The 16,348-nt window shown below is 43.0% G+C and overlaps 13 non-coding genes across 13 annotated transcripts; 6 read left to right on the top strand and 7 right to left on the bottom strand.

Annotated features, from left to right (window-relative positions):
- Window positions 1-1,801: 1,801 nt before the first annotated feature.
- On the bottom strand, window positions 1,802-1,912 carry trnal-uaa (transfer RNA leucine (anticodon UAA)). The gene is made up of 2 exons: window positions 1,875-1,912; window positions 1,802-1,847 (listed from the first exon to the last, which is right to left on the bottom strand). It is a non-coding gene; the product is annotated as a tRNA-Leu (tRNA).
- An 890-nt stretch (window positions 1,913-2,802) lies between these two features.
- On the bottom strand, window positions 2,803-2,874 carry trnag-ucc (transfer RNA glycine (anticodon UCC)). Its single transcript has one exon. It is a non-coding gene; the product is annotated as a tRNA-Gly (tRNA).
- A 1,828-nt stretch (window positions 2,875-4,702) lies between these two features.
- Window positions 4,703-4,774, bottom strand: trnam-cau (transfer RNA methionine (anticodon CAU)). Its single transcript has one exon. It is a non-coding gene; the product is annotated as a tRNA-Met (tRNA).
- A 249-nt stretch (window positions 4,775-5,023) lies between these two features.
- Window positions 5,024-5,095, bottom strand: trnaq-cug (transfer RNA glutamine (anticodon CUG)). The gene has a single exon. It is a non-coding gene; the product is annotated as a tRNA-Gln (tRNA).
- Window positions 5,096-5,885: 790 nt separating this feature from the next.
- On the bottom strand, window positions 5,886-5,959 carry trnat-cgu (transfer RNA threonine (anticodon CGU)). Its single transcript has one exon. It is a non-coding gene; the product is annotated as a tRNA-Thr (tRNA).
- A 475-nt stretch (window positions 5,960-6,434) lies between these two features.
- Window positions 6,435-6,507, top strand: trnaa-agc (transfer RNA alanine (anticodon AGC)). Its single transcript has one exon. It is a non-coding gene; the product is annotated as a tRNA-Ala (tRNA).
- A 1,343-nt stretch (window positions 6,508-7,850) lies between these two features.
- On the bottom strand, window positions 7,851-7,932 carry trnas-gcu (transfer RNA serine (anticodon GCU)). The gene has a single exon. It is a non-coding gene; the product is annotated as a tRNA-Ser (tRNA).
- A 468-nt stretch (window positions 7,933-8,400) lies between these two features.
- trnai-aau (transfer RNA isoleucine (anticodon AAU)) lies at window positions 8,401-8,474 on the top strand. Its single transcript has one exon. It is a non-coding gene; the product is annotated as a tRNA-Ile (tRNA).
- A 422-nt stretch (window positions 8,475-8,896) lies between these two features.
- Window positions 8,897-8,968, top strand: trnag-ucc (transfer RNA glycine (anticodon UCC)). The gene has a single exon. It is a non-coding gene; the product is annotated as a tRNA-Gly (tRNA).
- A 656-nt stretch (window positions 8,969-9,624) lies between these two features.
- On the top strand, window positions 9,625-9,697 carry trnar-ucg (transfer RNA arginine (anticodon UCG)). Its single transcript has one exon. It is a non-coding gene; the product is annotated as a tRNA-Arg (tRNA).
- A 2,057-nt stretch (window positions 9,698-11,754) lies between these two features.
- Window positions 11,755-11,836, top strand: trnas-aga (transfer RNA serine (anticodon AGA)). The gene has a single exon. It is a non-coding gene; the product is annotated as a tRNA-Ser (tRNA).
- A 1,299-nt stretch (window positions 11,837-13,135) lies between these two features.
- On the top strand, window positions 13,136-13,209 carry trnat-ugu (transfer RNA threonine (anticodon UGU)). Its single transcript has one exon. It is a non-coding gene; the product is annotated as a tRNA-Thr (tRNA).
- Window positions 13,210-13,622: 413 nt separating this feature from the next.
- On the bottom strand, window positions 13,623-13,704 carry trnas-gcu (transfer RNA serine (anticodon GCU)). Its single transcript has one exon. It is a non-coding gene; the product is annotated as a tRNA-Ser (tRNA).
- Between the last annotated feature and the right edge of the window lie 2,644 nt (window positions 13,705-16,348).

The following is a 16,348-nucleotide window of genomic DNA, read 5'->3' as shown; positions in this document are numbered from 1 at the left end:
ACAATCTTGTTTAATTGTTTAATTAAATCTAAAACTGTTATGAATGACAGATTTAGAGTGCTAACGATTACACCATGGACCGTACAATTTTTTACTGTATTTGTATTTTTACTTTTATCATTTAATATGTTTTGCTGCGTTTCAACTCGTTAACGCTTTAAGCTACAGAAAGAACAAGAGCAGTCGCACCACACAAGCATTTCAAAATAAAAGCCAATTTATATTAGTTTATTTGTCTCTTTAGCTCAGATGTAGCAAAGCGCAACAATGCTGTCAATAAGGAATTTTCCTATTTGTGTTGCTTGAAACATTTGGTGCAGTAAGCAGCACGTCAGTCTCATAATCTGAAGGTCATGAGTTCGAGCCTTATACGGGGCACAGCTTTAGTTAATAATGAAAATTTAGTGTTTGGGACTAGAACCTCACTTCCTTTAACATGCTTCGATGATATATTAGACTTCTATGGACCATTTCACCACTCTGCATAGACAAGTATAAAGAATGACACAACAGGTGTCATCTCACTATTTTCCAGTTTAAATGCACAACAGCAGCATCCAGTTTCTCTGTCAGAGAGTTGTGAAGTTCTGTCTCTGCATTAACACCATGAACCACAAAATTATCATTGCAATCTCTGGACAAGAGAAACAGTAATTTTGTGGTTGTTGCTGATCCACTGACCTCCTTGAACTCCTTAATTTTGTAACCTCTGCCATGAATCCATACAAAAAAAAAACAAAGACTTGCTGTGTTTAGTTCACTTGTTGCTGTATCTCCAAAGAGCTAAAGTCTTGTGGAGAATGTGGGCATCGATCCCACTACCTCTCACATGCTAAGCGAGCGCTCTACAATTTGAGCTAATTCCCCTGCCATGCTAGCATGCAAGCTAAGCTTTGAGAAAAGGCCGCTTTAACAACATCAACAGGTTTCAAAGCTTTTTCGAGAGAGTTCAAAATAATTAAATTTTTCAATCATCTGTATTTTTCAGTAAAAACACTTTCCCTGACCGGGAATCGAACCCTGGGGCACGGCGGTGAGAACGCTGAATCCTAGCCACTAGACCACCAGGAAGCGTGTAGACAAAATACCTTTGTCCCAAAACCTTACAGCAGTAGAGGTGAAAGAAAATCTGTCATTTCACACAGTGAAGGTTCCAATGTGAAACCTTAACCTGTAGACAACCTGTTTTGTCCACTCCACACGTGTGAGCAAGTGCAAACTCTATGATCTTAAATCTAGCAGCTACTGTCAGACAGCTTCTGAGCTCCTGCGACAGCTAAAACACCAATTTCCCTTCTCCGCAGCACAGCATGAGCCACAAAGTTACTGTTGCTTCACTTTACAAGATACTACAAATAACACAACCAGCCAACCTCACACAGCTCCATATCATAAGGGTTAGCTCTCCTGACGACTGCAAGGCAACAGCTGGGCTTGTCCAGCAAAGGAGATGCTGATTCTGTGATGTCACAAAGGTTCTAATGACATCACAGAGATCAAAGACTCCTCCCATTTTTTCTCATGAACTCCACCATGGAGTGCACACTGTTAATGAAGCTCAAAAGGCAATCATGGTACTGCCATCACTTCCTGCATTACAGCTTTTGCTTGCAGTCTCTGGACGAGAGAAACAGCAGTTTAGTGTTGGTTGCTGTGTTAAGATGGGAACTTGGTGATTGCCCTTTTTTAACAGAAGACAAACTTTGGGAAGAGTCATGATGGTCAGGCAATGATATTAGAGACCCTTGATTGTCAAGCAATCATATTCCCATTTTATGCAGATTTTTCATCGACAAAAAGTTGTCAGGAGTGGGGTTCGAACCCACGCCTCTATTCAGAGACCAGAATTCCCCGCTTCACAGGAAGTAGTGTAACTTAAGTCTGGCGCCTTAGCCCACTCGGCCATCCTGACATGTCTCCAGCTGCCAGTCTCTGATGAGGAAACAGAAAAGTTAATGCTAGCTCATCCTTTCTTTATGGACTACAAAGATCTGACATCCAAAAATTCAAAAACACCCACAAATAATCATTCCTGTATTACAACTTTTACCTGAGTTGAGCAGATGGAAATTCGGTTGACCGCTTTGTACAGGAGATAAACTTTGGTAAGAGTCATGATATTGCCGACATAACACTAAGGGCTCGTCGGGGATTTGAATCTGGGATCTGTTGCACTCTCAGCAAGAATCATACCCCTAGAACAATGAGCCATTAGCTCCAACTACACACTTTTTCTGAAGGGGAGAACTTTTAGGTCATCAAAGATCTCACACAGAGCATAGATCATACACTTCAACATTTATAATGCAGTCAGAGAACCAAATCTGCAGGACAACCACAAGAAGCCCAATTTCCATCTTGCGAAACCCAATTTCATCAAAAGAAGCCCAATCTGGCAACAAATTAGAGCAGTTTGAACAGAATTATCACATAATTTGTCCCTCACCTGTCTCTGTGACACAATTATCAATGTGTTCGGCTGTTCACTGAAAGGATGGTGGTTCCCACCCAGGGACATGCTTTGTCTTATCCACTGGAACTTTAGTCGACACATGGAAGATTTGATCTGGAGAAGGTGTGTGACCGGGTTCACAGGGATGTTCTGGAGTATGGAGCCATCCCATCACTATATGACAATAAGCTTCCCTTTCCCCGAGACAACTACAGGGTGTAACAGATGTACAGCTGTGGTGAGGACGGGTTACAGGTCTGTAGCTGGAGGACTTTGGCACCATCGGCCTGATTTTGGGATCTCAGGAAGGAAAACAAACGTAAAGTTAAATTGTAGACACACAGGTAAACTGCAATGGCCGGGAATCGAACCCAGGTCAACTGCTTGGAAGGCAGCTATGCTCACCACTATACCACCATTGCATGGAAATGGCCACAATCACAGCCCTTTTGTATGACTCAGAGTTTATTGAACGTCCTACCTGGAACACCCTGCAGGTGCATAATAACATATTTATGTCATGGGGTCAGTAAAGAAAGGCATTTTCCCTGACTGGGAATTGAACTCAGGCTGCACAACCATTTTTATGGACTGAATTTCCATCAAAGGCTCACATGCTGAATTAGAACGCTGTCAGTGGAAAGAATAGTTTCCACTGCAGAAAGAATAGGCTAGTAGATGCATCTGTGAGGGTACCGACTGAGACCTAAGGTGCATGATAAGTTTAATCAATGACCTGTATTCAAAGCCATTTTCCCCGTCACCCACATGTATACTCAGGTAAAGTATGATATAATTACTCACCCTGGCTTCAGTGAGAATGGGGTCAAACTTCATTGCAACAGCCATGCGCCCCCTCTTTGCAGGGAGGATTCTGGGGGTCAAGGGTGTATCTGTTGTCCATTGCAACACAGACAGATACAGACAAAAAAAAATGAACAAACAAAACGATCCAGACAAACAGTTGGACAAACAAACATGTTTGTTAAAAATGTTCTAATATGTTTATGACGCCACCGTAAACATTACTGTCTTAGTGAATGATAAATGGGTAACATGTTTAATTCAAAGCATCTCATAAACGCGGTGTGTAACATTTTGAATGCCATTAAAGTCTTGCTGCTAATGGCTCGTTGGTCTCGGATGATTCTTGCTTAGAGTGCGAGAGGTCACAATCACAAGTCCCTGACTGCCAGGGTTCTTACTGAGGTCTGTCTTCTGTAAAAAGAGGTCAATCACCACATGTCTTTCTGCTAAACACAGCACCAACCACTAAAATACAGTTTCTCTTCTCCAGATGCTGCAGGTAAAGGTTTTAATACAGGAATTGATGTTTTTGAATGTCAGATCTTTGTAGTGGGTTCGAATCCTGCCTGTCCATGTTGGTCCTTCTTGAACATTCTCTAAATATCCTTGGAACCTGTTTAAGGTTAATTCAAAGTTTATCTGGATGGACTGTATCTGCTTTCAAAGCTGTTGTCAGATCTTTCTGTTTTTTCTACACAACTCCAATACCAGTTAGTCAGCAAAACATGATGAGCCAAGTCCACTGTGACAACTAACAAAGGATTTTCTTTAGCATAAAATAAACTGTCACGTTAATGTCCTGAATGTGCTGAGTGTAAATAATGAGGTTCATCAAAACAAAACGCCACACAAGTCAGAACCAGAGCTCAGGCTGTTGGTACACAAACAAAGAAAGGCATACTTCATATGCCTATTATATATTCTGTGATGTCACAAAGGTTCTAATGACATCAGAGAGATCAAAGACTCCTCCCACTTTTTCTCATGACCTCCACAGTAGAGTGCTGCCTGCTGCAATAATGCTGCCTTTAATAGAAGTTTAGGAACATTTCATGAAAGAATACATTTTCATGAAAATTGGAAATGTCTGTTTATTGTTTATCACTTGTTACTGTTACTGTCACTGTTAGCTGTCACTGAGGAAGCAGCTACTCGTGAGATTGCCTGACCAGACTGGAGCTGGTTAACTGACTAACTTTTCAATAGATCAAAGGAGGCAGACTCAGCACTAAAACTATTGAAATCTGCTTTACTTCCACTGCTAAGGAAAACTGCTGGGAGTTAAAACAAGCAAGGTTAATACTGAAGTATGTTTTCAAGACTGAAGATGTTCCCTCTTCAGCTAGTGCAGCTTCAGTATGGCATTGTTACTATTGTAACTATGTCATCTTGAAATACAACAAACTTTGGATAGTGAACAGCTAGCTGTTGCTAAAAAGCTGTTAGCAGAGGATGGTTTCGATCCATCGACCTCTGGGTTATGGGCCCAGCACGCTTCCGCTGCGCCACTCTGCTGTACGCCACCCCAGATGGGACTGCTATGCTAACACACTGGCTGAATGTCATTTATCACTTTCAGTCTGTCTCTGAAACCACGTCTGTGTCGGTCAACGCTTGTGCTCCTCACAGTTGTGTGTCTGAAGAGACTGACTGCCTGATTAGATCGCACACAGGCTCAAAATTTGCACTTCCTCACACGTGTAGAGTGGACAAAACAGGTTGTCTATATGTCAAGGGAATTTCAGTGTTTCCCTTGAAAGATTCAGGTTCCACCGAGATTTGAACTCGGATCGCTGGATTCAGAGTCCAGAGTGCTAACCATTACACCATGGAACCCTGCAGGTGTGCACTCATATAGATGTGAAAGGAATTGTAGTCTTTGAAAAGTGTTGACCAAAATACCTTTGTCCCCAAAAACACCTCACAGCAGGAGAGGTGGAAGAAAAGTGGTTTAAGTCATAACTTAAAACGAACATCCAGCAGAAACATCCAGCAGGACCCAAAAATTGATAGAACCTTATCTGCTTGTGATTGGCTTCTGAAATCACCAACATTACCCCAACTAATAGCACTTACTGCTCTCAGAATACAAGTTGGTGCTTCAGTTTGGGAAATATTGATGACTCATTCAGCTGATCTGAAGAAAACTGTTTTTTTTTTTAATTTCATCCAGGACAACCCCAAAGAGAAGCACTGATACAAAGTGATTCTATTCAGTGTTTCTAATTGAAATGGTCAGTATTGTATTCTCAGAAGATGTGGTTGTTTTTGTCAGTCAGCACTGCCCCAACAAGTAGCACTTACTGAATTCAACAGTCAAGTCAGTGCTCAAGTTAAGGTGACTTTCAAATTACTTTTCTTAACCCTCACCCCCCATATCATGTGGTGATTGATGAAGAAGGAATGGCATTGCTCATAATTTTTGTCCAAATTCCAACCATCCCATCATTCATATTAAAGAGCCGTTCAAGAGACTCTCTGTGATCTCTGTGAACATAAATCTTTACCTCGGTCTTCTGATCCAAAGTCAAACACCTTGTCCTTTGGGCCATGTGGGATCTGAGTGTGTAGCAACATTTCTACATGTTGATATCTGTTATATCTATAACATCTAACATTAGGCGGAAGGCACTGCTGGGATTTGAACGCAGGATCTCCTGTTTACGAGACAGGCGCTTTGACCAGCGAAGCCACAGCACCACCCTGAAGTACATGTATATACAGAGGATCTGGTGATGGAAGTGTAATGTGTATACTGCAGCTGAGGTTGATGGTAAAACAAACAGAGAATGAAGTTCTCTAATGTTTTGGCCTCTTTTTTTAACTCACCTCAAAACTTCACAATGAAGTTACGGTCTAGTACCACTCGGCCACCTCGTCATGTTTGCTGAAGATGTGGTCTGAGCACGGTCTGGTCTTTCGACTGAGCAGTGGTTCTGCCTTGAGTGGCCTTTTGTTTTGGTGAACGTCTACCACTGAGCTACAGCCGAACACGCTGACTGATTGCGCCACAGAGAAATGCAGAACTTTTCCTGTTGCAGCCTGCTATTCCAGCTAGAATTTTCCTAAATATCTGCCTTTAAGGCCATCGTGAATGATTTCTAAATATCTTTGAAACCTGTTGATGGTGAACTCAGAGGGGGCAAAGCTTAGCTTGCATGCCAGCATACATACAGGGGAATTAGCTCAAATGGTAGAGCGCTCGCTTAGCATGTGAGAGGTAGTGGGATCGATGCCCACATTCTCCACAAGACTTTAGCTTACCTGAGCACTGACTTGGCTGTTGAATTCACTAAGTGCTACTTGTTGAGGCAGTGCTGACTGACAAAGGCAACAGCAGGTTTGGTGGGAGCCATAACTGCCACCACAAAGTGAAAGTCGCAATTAATTACTCAACGTTTACTTGAGTTTTGAATTTAATAGTGTTATTTCTTGGTGTTGTGTTTACTACCAAACACAACAAATCATGGAATTGATGTCTTCTTAGACGTTAGATGACTTCAATTACAGAATCTATTGATTTACTCCAATCAGAGACACTGATGAATTCTTTGTCTTTCGTGTCCAAAGGTTTGGAGGAGTTCATGGCAAAAAGATGTCTTTGAAGCCATTTGGACACACAACCAGTCAGCGTGCAGCATTCAACCTCACAATATTTCATGGTGTGGTTGAAAGAGGAGGCAGAATATTGGAAATGTAGGTCAAAACAAGCAGGTCATAAAAAGTCATTTGGCAAGAGTTATGGGGTACTTCGGGTGAGGTCAACTCTGACTGAGAGCGAAGCACTGCTGGGGTTTGAATGCAGAATGTCCTGTTTACAAGACAGACACTTTAAGCAGCTCAGCATCAGTACTGCCAGTTTGTGTCTGTATCGTAGAGGAAGAAAACACAAAGGTCTGTCACAAAGGTTCTAATGACATCAAAGAGATCAAAGGCTCCTCCCACTTTTTCTCATGACCTCCACAGTAGAGTGCACTCTGTTAATGAAGCTCCAAAGACAATCATGGTCCTGCCAGATACCTTTGAGTTCTGCAGACAGAAGAAAGAACCAAACTGGGCCAGGAGCCAAATGTTTGTTGGATCAGGCATCCTGAAATTTCTCTCTTTTGTGCAGTCAGGATGTCCAAGCAATCTCAGACTGTCCCTGTTTTACCAGCAGCTCCACAAGTGAATTGGTCTTTTTTTGTTATAGATATAACAGACACAGCTTTAGTTAATAATGAGAATTTAGTGGTTTAAAGCTCAAATCCTTGAACACTGTCTGGTTAACATGTTTCTATCCTTCTATGGACCATTTCACTGCACTGGACCATTTTTGCAGAATCAACAACTAATAACTCCACAACGAGACTGTGTGACGTCACTGGAGATCAAAGGCATTTCCTGCCTTTCATTGATCCCCCACGTGACACAGATGGATACGTCACACTCTCACGTTCGCTTCAAATGAATGAGTGCATGCAGTTTCTGTAGTGTAGTGACCATCGTGACTCTTAACAAAGTTTGTCTCCTGTTAAAAAAAGGCAATCACCACATTTCAATCTGCTCAACAGCAGGGTACAACTCAGACAAACTAAAGCCAGCTGAACACCGACGAGGATGGGATTCCAACCCACGCGTGCAGAGCACAATGGATTAGCAGTCCATCGCCTTCACCACTCGGCCACCTCGTCATGAACACAAATGTACATGTGATGACAAAAAAACAGCCATTGGGAAGAAGCTGCAGCACCTGAACAGGGACTTGAACCCTGGATCCTCAGATTAAAAGTCATGCAGTGTTTGGCAGGGGGCACACACAGCCCATCACTGCAGATCAGCAGGTCTGACTGAAAACATACTGTGCTTCATTATCAACGCTGGAGATGGCGGGGATTGAACGCGGGGCCTCATACGGACAAGGCATGCACTCTACCACTGAGCTACATCCCCTGCATGGTGCACAATGCCTGCTGGAAACTAATCACTAAACTGTTACAAAGGAAATGATCAATCTGCAGTCTTTGCTCTGATCATTGTAACTTTGTGTTATTGTTGTATCTGATAAGTTAAGCTGCACTTCTAATGACCACCAGGGGGCAGTTCCACTGGTTGGAACTTCAGACTGCAAAATAAGGCAAAAAAAAAAACATGTTCCCACAGGCCGGTTAGCTCAGCTGGTTAGAGCGTGGTGCTAATAACGCCAAGGTCATGGGTTCAATCCCCATACTGGCCACAAGCAGCATCTCAGAACTTGGTGTTGTTCTCTCCATATACTTCAATGCAGTCTGAAGTCTTTTTCCAACCAGTGGAACTGCCCCCTGGTGGTCATTAGAAGTGCAGCTTAACTGATCAGATATCAGAGTCTGGGGTTCAAAACCCAAAGATAAAGTTAAATTAATCATATCCAGAACGAAGAGCTCAATTAAGAATAACATTTATTTTAAACATCTGACATCTGACCTTACTGTTTGATATATTTAGTGACAACTGCACTTTGGGTCCATTTGGAGAACATGGGGGGCTGTGTGACTTCATCACCAGAAATTAAAATGTCTAACATCGATAAAACCACAACAGCACAAATAAGAATTTTTACAGCGCAAACAAACGGTACCATTTCACGTCCATTCGGAGTGGATGCTCACCATTTTGCGTGCAATGGTGGTATAGTGGTGAGCATAGCTGCCTTCCAAGCAGTTGACCCGGGTTTGATTCCTGGCCATTGCAGTGTGTCTACTGTGTGTCTACAGTTTAACTTGAGATTGTGTAGATCTCATGCCAATGGTGCCAAAGTCCTCCAGCTACAGACCTGTAACCCGTCCTCACCACAGCTGTACATCTGTTACACCCCGTAGTTGTCTCGGGGAAAGGGAAGCTGATTGCCAGACTTTTTACCCCAATATCTGGGGAACCCAAAGTCCTGCAGACTTGGGAGCTGCACTGATGGAAAGCCCGTCCCCAATAATGGGGGTAGGACAAACTCCAATCTGCCTTTCAGCTTCCCAGAAAAAGGAATAGACAACGAGTAGGACGATTCCTGTCAGATCCTGCTTGGCTCTGCAGACTGTAGCAAGATCTGACAACACTTGCGAACCAAACCAGCATTTTTTTTTTTTCATAATACAAATCCTTAATGAAAAATAGATTCCACTGGGGTGGTACAGCAGCCCTCTGTGTCCTACTGAGAAAAAGATTGGTCAGATTATTGGTCAGATTATGAGACTGAAACGCTGCCTACGAGGCCTGGAACCCAGAGAAAGTAAAAAAGTGAGCTGGAGGAGCGCTGTCAGAGTTTCAGTATAAACATACATCATACAGCCCTGACCACTGTTGTATCCAGGCAGAGCTGACTGACTGACAATGGGACATTACCATTGCCCAGTGACCACGTGGCCTAATGGACAAGGCGTCTGACTTCGGATCAGAAGACTGAGGGTTCGAGTCCCTTCGTGGTTGGGCAGCTGTGTATTGCAGATGAATGGACTGAACTGTGTCCATTCATCCTCAAGAATCTAAGAGGTTCATTGTCTGATCATTTTGTTCTTCAAACTGTTACCAACTCATGAAGAGTTTAGTTAAATCTAAAACTGCTATGAATGACAGATTTAGAGTCCAGAGTGCTCATGATGACACCATGGAACCACATGTAGCTGTGTGAAGTTTGATGTCTGTGTTACTTGAAGTATCCTGACAAGACACTTGTCACAGTGAAGACACCAGCTGAAGCTGTAACATAATCTTTGATCAGTGTCAACAGTGTGGCCTTTGTGTCCTTTTAATTAAATTTAGCGACTGTTCCTGGAGTTAATGGAGACTTTTGTGGAGGAACTGACAGGAAAGTGCACATCACTCTGCAGCTATCAACAGCAGATGCTGCAGTGAGCCCCGTCCCAAAGCCCTCACCTGTTCAGTCTATTTATGAAACATTTCAGAAGTCTCAGTCTGACCCCTGTGGTTCATACTTTACAGTATGTTTTCAGTCAGACCTGCTGATCTGCAGTGATGGGCTGTGTGTGTTTATGGGGGGTGTAGCTCAGTGGTAGAGCATTTGACTGCAGATCAAGAGGTCCCCAGTTCAGGGTGCCCCCTGCCACCACCATGAAACTACATGCTTTCATACGCAAGCGAAAAGAAAAATCTTGCCTTTGTCTTTTTCTGTTTGAGCCCCAACAGTGCTCATGAGTTTAACATATAGAAAACCTAAAGTAGGATTTGATTCCATAACAGCAGGACAAAGTGTGTCATTAATCTTCTGGATTCTACAGACTGAGTTCATGTTCTGATAGATTTATTTTACAGCTGTAGTAACAATAAATCTCCAGCAGGTGGAAGTATTGCTGCTCAGATGTCATGTACACTGTGGGACACACAATACTCACAGAGGACTTTATTGTGCTGCAGTGAGATGTATAAAAAGCTCCAGTTCTACAGTCAGAAGATGTCCAGTCTGAAGGTGGATGAGTTCTGACTGCAGAAGAAAGTTTCAGAGCGTCTTCCAATGGCTGATTATTGATCTGTGATCAGGTTATGAGCTATAAACACTGATCATCTTCAGGTTGGTACAACAATCAATCAAATATGCTGCTTTCTGGGTCTTAACATTAATAATAAGAACAAGTGTTGACCAAAAATGCTGTCTGTGACATTCACATTAGAATTCCAAACAATATGTAAACTCCACGTCTGAATAGAGGTGGATGTGTGAACGTGTGTTAAAATCAGAGAGAATTTACACTCATTCAACTCAAATCCAGGAACATCCCAAACATGACTATTAGTCCTGTCTGAGAGTTTCCTCCACTGACAGCAAACATACTGTATATCCATACTGATCACTGTGATCAGGTTTGAATCATCTCTGTGAGAATCCCACATGAAGCTGTCAGTCCTGCTGGATACACACACATCCCACTGAACACATTTTACCTCACTATCATATGAAGAAATATCACAAACCAGATGTGTTTCTACACAAGCTGCATGAATGTGACAGCTGCAGCACGTTGAATAGACATGGTGAGCAGAGTCCTCATTGGAAACTTAAGTTTGTTACATCTAACTCAGCAAATCCCGGACGAGCCCTTAGTGTTACGCTGCCAATATCATTGACTGACCATCATGACTCTTACCAAAATTTGTCTTGTGTCAAAAAAGGGCAATCACCATCTGCTCAACACAGCAACTTGTCCAGAAACTGCAAGTAAAAGCTGTAATACAGGAAGTGATGAGCAGGAACTCCACTGAGAGTGAAGCACTGCTGGGGTTTGAATGCAGGATGTTCTGTTTATAAGACAGACACTTTAAGCAGCTCAGCATCAGTACTGCCAGTTTCTCTGCAGATTTTTTTCTAAAACCACGTCTGTGTCAGTCAACGCTTGTGCTCCTCACAATTGTGTGTCACTTCCACAAAGGTTGAAAGCTGTGCTTCCACACAACAAGAAGGTGCCCTGTCCTTTGAGTAGAAAACTATCCAGGCTGGAAAATGCTGAGTCACAGGAGCATTGCTGTGCATGGTTGTTGTGGCCGAGTGGTTAAGGCGATGGACTAGAAATCCATTGGGGTTTCCCCGCGCAGGTTTGAATCCTGCCAACAACGCTTACTTCCTCTTATGGACCAAGTTTCCCATTTGGGGAGAGACACAGCTGAGTGCTGTTGTTAGGACTCATCTAAGAGGAGGAGAGCACTCACTGGTGCTCAGTTATCATTATCAAGGCCGGTGATAGGGACACACCTTTAGTTCCACTTCCAGGTCATGGAAGCAATAATGAGAAGTCATTTCTACTGTGTGCTGTGCTGAAATAGCTCATTTGGGAGAGCGTTAGATTGAAGGTTTAAAGGTCCCTGTTTCAATCCCGGGTTTCAGCAGCTGTTGTGGGTCCTTTTAAAGACATTCCCTGAGCTTTCTTTTTTAATTATGGAGTTAAAGTCACTTAGTGTAACACATCACAGATTCGATGTCTTCTCCATGAACGCCTTTTATTCCAGGCATTGTTTCTTAAGTTAAAGCCGAAATGAGAGATAACAAGATATTTAGTAAATTTCTAATTGTTTATTCCCTTCACCTGTAATACACCTCTGACCAACCACAAAGTTAAGACGACTTGTCCTTTAGGCCACGTGGTCTCTGAGTGTGGCTGATTTTAATGTCCTGTTGTCAGTTTATCGTCTGTTCCATCGTCTCTACCAGAACTTGACTGGATCCATCTTGATCACTGAGCTACATCCCCTGCATGGTGTGGCAGCTTTAGCTTCTGAGATCATGCGACAGGTAAAACTTTTGAGTGCATAAATAACAAAAAAAAAGTGTTTTTGTCTTGTATGATAAATGCAATGTGCATTTGTGTTTCTTAGTTTTGGGGTTTGCTTCTCACTCTGGGTGCCATGATTTTTTCTCCCCTCATAGATTGTTGGACTTTCTCCGTCATTTCCTCTGTGCTGTGCTGTGACCCAGCTGATGTTGGTTGGTTAGATGTAAAGATGGTAAAGATTTATGTTGCATTGGCCAGGAATTGAACCCAGAGCTCACACCTGGGAGGTGAGCAGTTTACAGATGAACCACCAATGACTGATCACCAGCAAAGTGACACACGACTATGAGAGTTTGTGAGGTTGGATGCTGCACGCTGACTGGTTGTGTGTCCAGGATGCTTCAAGGGCATCTTTCTGGTACTCTCTCCTCCGAACCTTTGGACGCAGCTTTGAGGAGACACAAAATGTGAGACATGTGGCATTAGTGCAGTGAAGCTAGCAGCTGTATGTGGTCACTGCTCTCCATGAAAAGCAGCAGTCACATTAAACTACATTAAAACAAACCACTTTACCATCAACCTCAGCTGCAGTATACACATTACACTTCCATTACCAGATCCTCTGTATATACATGTACTTCAGAGTGGTGCTGTGGCTTAGCTGGTCAAAGTGCCTGTCTTGTAAACAGGAGATCCTGGGTTCAAATCCCAGCAGTGCCTTGTGCATAATGTTAAATGTTATAGATCTAACAGACACAGCTTTTGTTAATAATGAGAATTCAGTGGTTTCAACCTCAAATCCTTGAACACTGTCTGGTTAACATGTTTCGGTGATATTAGACTTCTATCGACCATTTTTGCAGAATCAACAACTAATAATTCCACAACGAGACTGTGTGACGTCACTGGAGATCAAAGGCATTTCCTGCCTTTCATTGATGCCCCACGCGACACAGATGGATACGTCACACTCTCACGTTCGCTTCAAATGAATGAGTGCATGCAGTTTCTGTAGTGTAGTGACCATCATGACTCTTACCAAAGTTTGTCTCCTGTTAAAAAAGGGCAATTACCACATTTCAATCTGCTCAACAGCAGGGTACAACTCAGACAGACTAAAACCAGCTGAACACCGACGAGGATGGGATTCGAACCCACGCGTGCAGAGCACAATGGATTAGCAGTCCATCACCTTAACCACTCGGCCACCTTGTCATGAACACAAAGGTACATGTGATGACAAAAAAACAGCCATTGGGAAGAAGCTGCAGCACCTGAACAGGGACTTGAACCCTGGATCCTCAGATTAAAAGTCTGATGCTCTTCAGTAAGATCTGACTTCATTTTCCAAGCTGCCCCCTCGTGGTCATTTGATACACTGCAGGTGGAAATCTCAGTACTTTTTAACCACCACAGCCGCTTTGACAGAAAGTGGATGTGGTGGTTAAAAATTACACTAAACCCTAACCCTAACCCTCCAGAGGACATTGCAACCTGAACATAGTGAGCAGAGTGGCGCAGCAGAAGCGTGCTGGGCCCATAACCCAGAGGTCGATGGATCGAAACCATCCTCTGCTGTTTATACACACTGGATGTCCCATCATGAGACATGAGTTTTTCAGCAGCACTGATTAACAGGAAAACACGGAGAATGTTGTCTGTCATATCTGTAATACTGAGAGTTGAGCAGCAGAGTAGTGCAGTGGCACTTCTGTTGTTGGCTACAAGACATCCTGCAGTGCTTCGCTCTCAGTGGAGTTCCTGCTCATCACTTCCTTTATTACAGCTTTGTTCAGCAGAAGGAAATTTGGTGATTAACTGCTTTTCACGCTTGGAAAACTTTAGTAAGACTAATGACAGCCTGTCAGAAAGTTGTGTCCAAATGTTTGGGTGTCAGGACAAAGCAAAGCCGTTTAATTGATTTAATTGATTTGTTTGATACATATTCTTATTTGAGAGAATCAGCACTCATCACAGTAATTTACAGTGACAAGCCTCCCTCTGTCGTTTCTTTCTCCCTTTGTAATTTCAACCCCCCCACCCCCATGTGAAAACATGCAGTGTTTGGCAGGGGGCACACACAGCCCATCACTGCAGATCAGCAGGTCTGACTGAAAACAAACTGTAAAGTATGAACCACAGCACGGCTGGGTTTGAATGTGTAGGGTGCGAGAGGTCAACACTTGTGCTCCTCACAGTTGTGTGTCACTTGTGTGTCTGAAGAGCTGCTGCCTTTGATACATCGCCTGATGATGTAACAATACTCACATAATGAAACTCCTCCTTTGAAGCTGCTTTGAAGAATTTCCAAAATCACATGTGATTCAGATGTAAACACAAAGGCTGCCCCACTGTCACCATTCAGAACAGCTGAGAAGCTGATTGATACAAATACATGCTAAGCCAGCAGCCTACCCATTAAGATAACTTAGCATGTGCTAACTAATTCAGATGTTCTTAACCCCCACACCCTAAAAACTGATAAAACTTGTCATTGACTTCTGAAATCACCAATACTATCCCAACAAATAGCACTTACTGCTCTCAGAACACAATTCTGTGCTTCAGTTCGGGAAATGTTGACGAAAAATTCACTCACTCAGCTGATCTGAAGGAATCTATCAAAACTGGTTGTAATACCATCCAGGACAACCGCAAAGAGAAACACTTGTACAAAAGGAAGTCGTCTGTGTTTCATAATTGAAATGATCAGTATTGTATTCTAAGAAGATGTTGTTTTTGTCAGTCAGCACTGCCCCGACAAGTAGCACTTACTGATTTCAACAGTCAAGTTAGTGCTCAGGTTAAGGTAACATTTGTGACTTTCAAACTACTTCCTTATCCCCCACCCCCCATATCACTGATAATATCTGCTGTCCTGGTGATTGAAGAAAGGAAGGAATGACATTCCAACGCAGATTCAACAGAGATGGGATTCAAGTTTATACGCTGCAGCTCAGCTAGCTATGAGCAGAGTGGCGCAGCAGAAGCGTGCTGGGCCCATAACCCAGAGGTCGATGGATCGAAACCATCCTCTGCTAATGGTGTTTTAGCAACAGCTAGCTGTTCACTATCCAAAGTTTGTTATATGTGAAGATGACATCATTACAATAGTAATTGAAAGGCATCAAAGGCATTTCCTGTCTTTCATTGATCTCCAACGCTACACAGATGCATACGTCACATTCTTGTTCATGTTTGCTTCAAATGGTTGAGCGCATGCGCACAAAGACGCACAGAAGTGTCCCTGGACTGATCCTTGTAACTTTGTGTTATTGTTGTATCTGGTAAGTTAAGGACCATAAACTTTCTATAAAAGTGTATTAGCAGGTTAAAAAGTACTGAGACTTCCACCTGCAGTCTATCTAATGATCACCAGGGGGCGGCTCCACTCTGTGACACAATTATCGATGTGATCAGCTGTTTACTGAAAGGCTGTGAAGCCCACCAGGGACCTGCTGTGTTTAGTTCACTTGTTGCTGTGTGTAGTTGGAACAGCAGGCTGCAACATCATGTCTCTGTGGGGCGATTGGTCAGCGTGTTCGGCTGTTAACTGAAAGGATGATGGTTTGAGTCCACCCAGGGACGTGCTTTGTCTTATCCACTGGAATTATAGTGGACATGTGGAACCCCAAGATTTGATCTGGAGAAGGTGTATGACCGGGTTCACAGGGATGTTCTGGAGTATGGAGCCATCCCATCACTATATGACAATAAGCTTCCCTTTCCCCGAGACAACTACAGGGTGTAACAGATGTACAGCTGTGGTGAGGACGGGTTACAGGTCTGTAGCTGGAGGATTTTGGCACCATCGGCCTGAGATCGACAGGATTTCAGGATTTCAGGATTTCTGGAAGGA

The sequence above is a fragment of the Echeneis naucrates genome, chromosome 2, assembly GCF_900963305.1.
Source record: "Echeneis naucrates chromosome 2, fEcheNa1.1, whole genome shotgun sequence".
NCBI classification, from domain to species: domain Eukaryota; kingdom Metazoa; phylum Chordata; class Actinopteri; order Carangiformes; family Echeneidae; genus Echeneis; species Echeneis naucrates.
The sequence above is the reverse complement of the archived record's forward strand: the minus strand, read 5'-3'. Positions and strand labels throughout refer to the sequence as shown.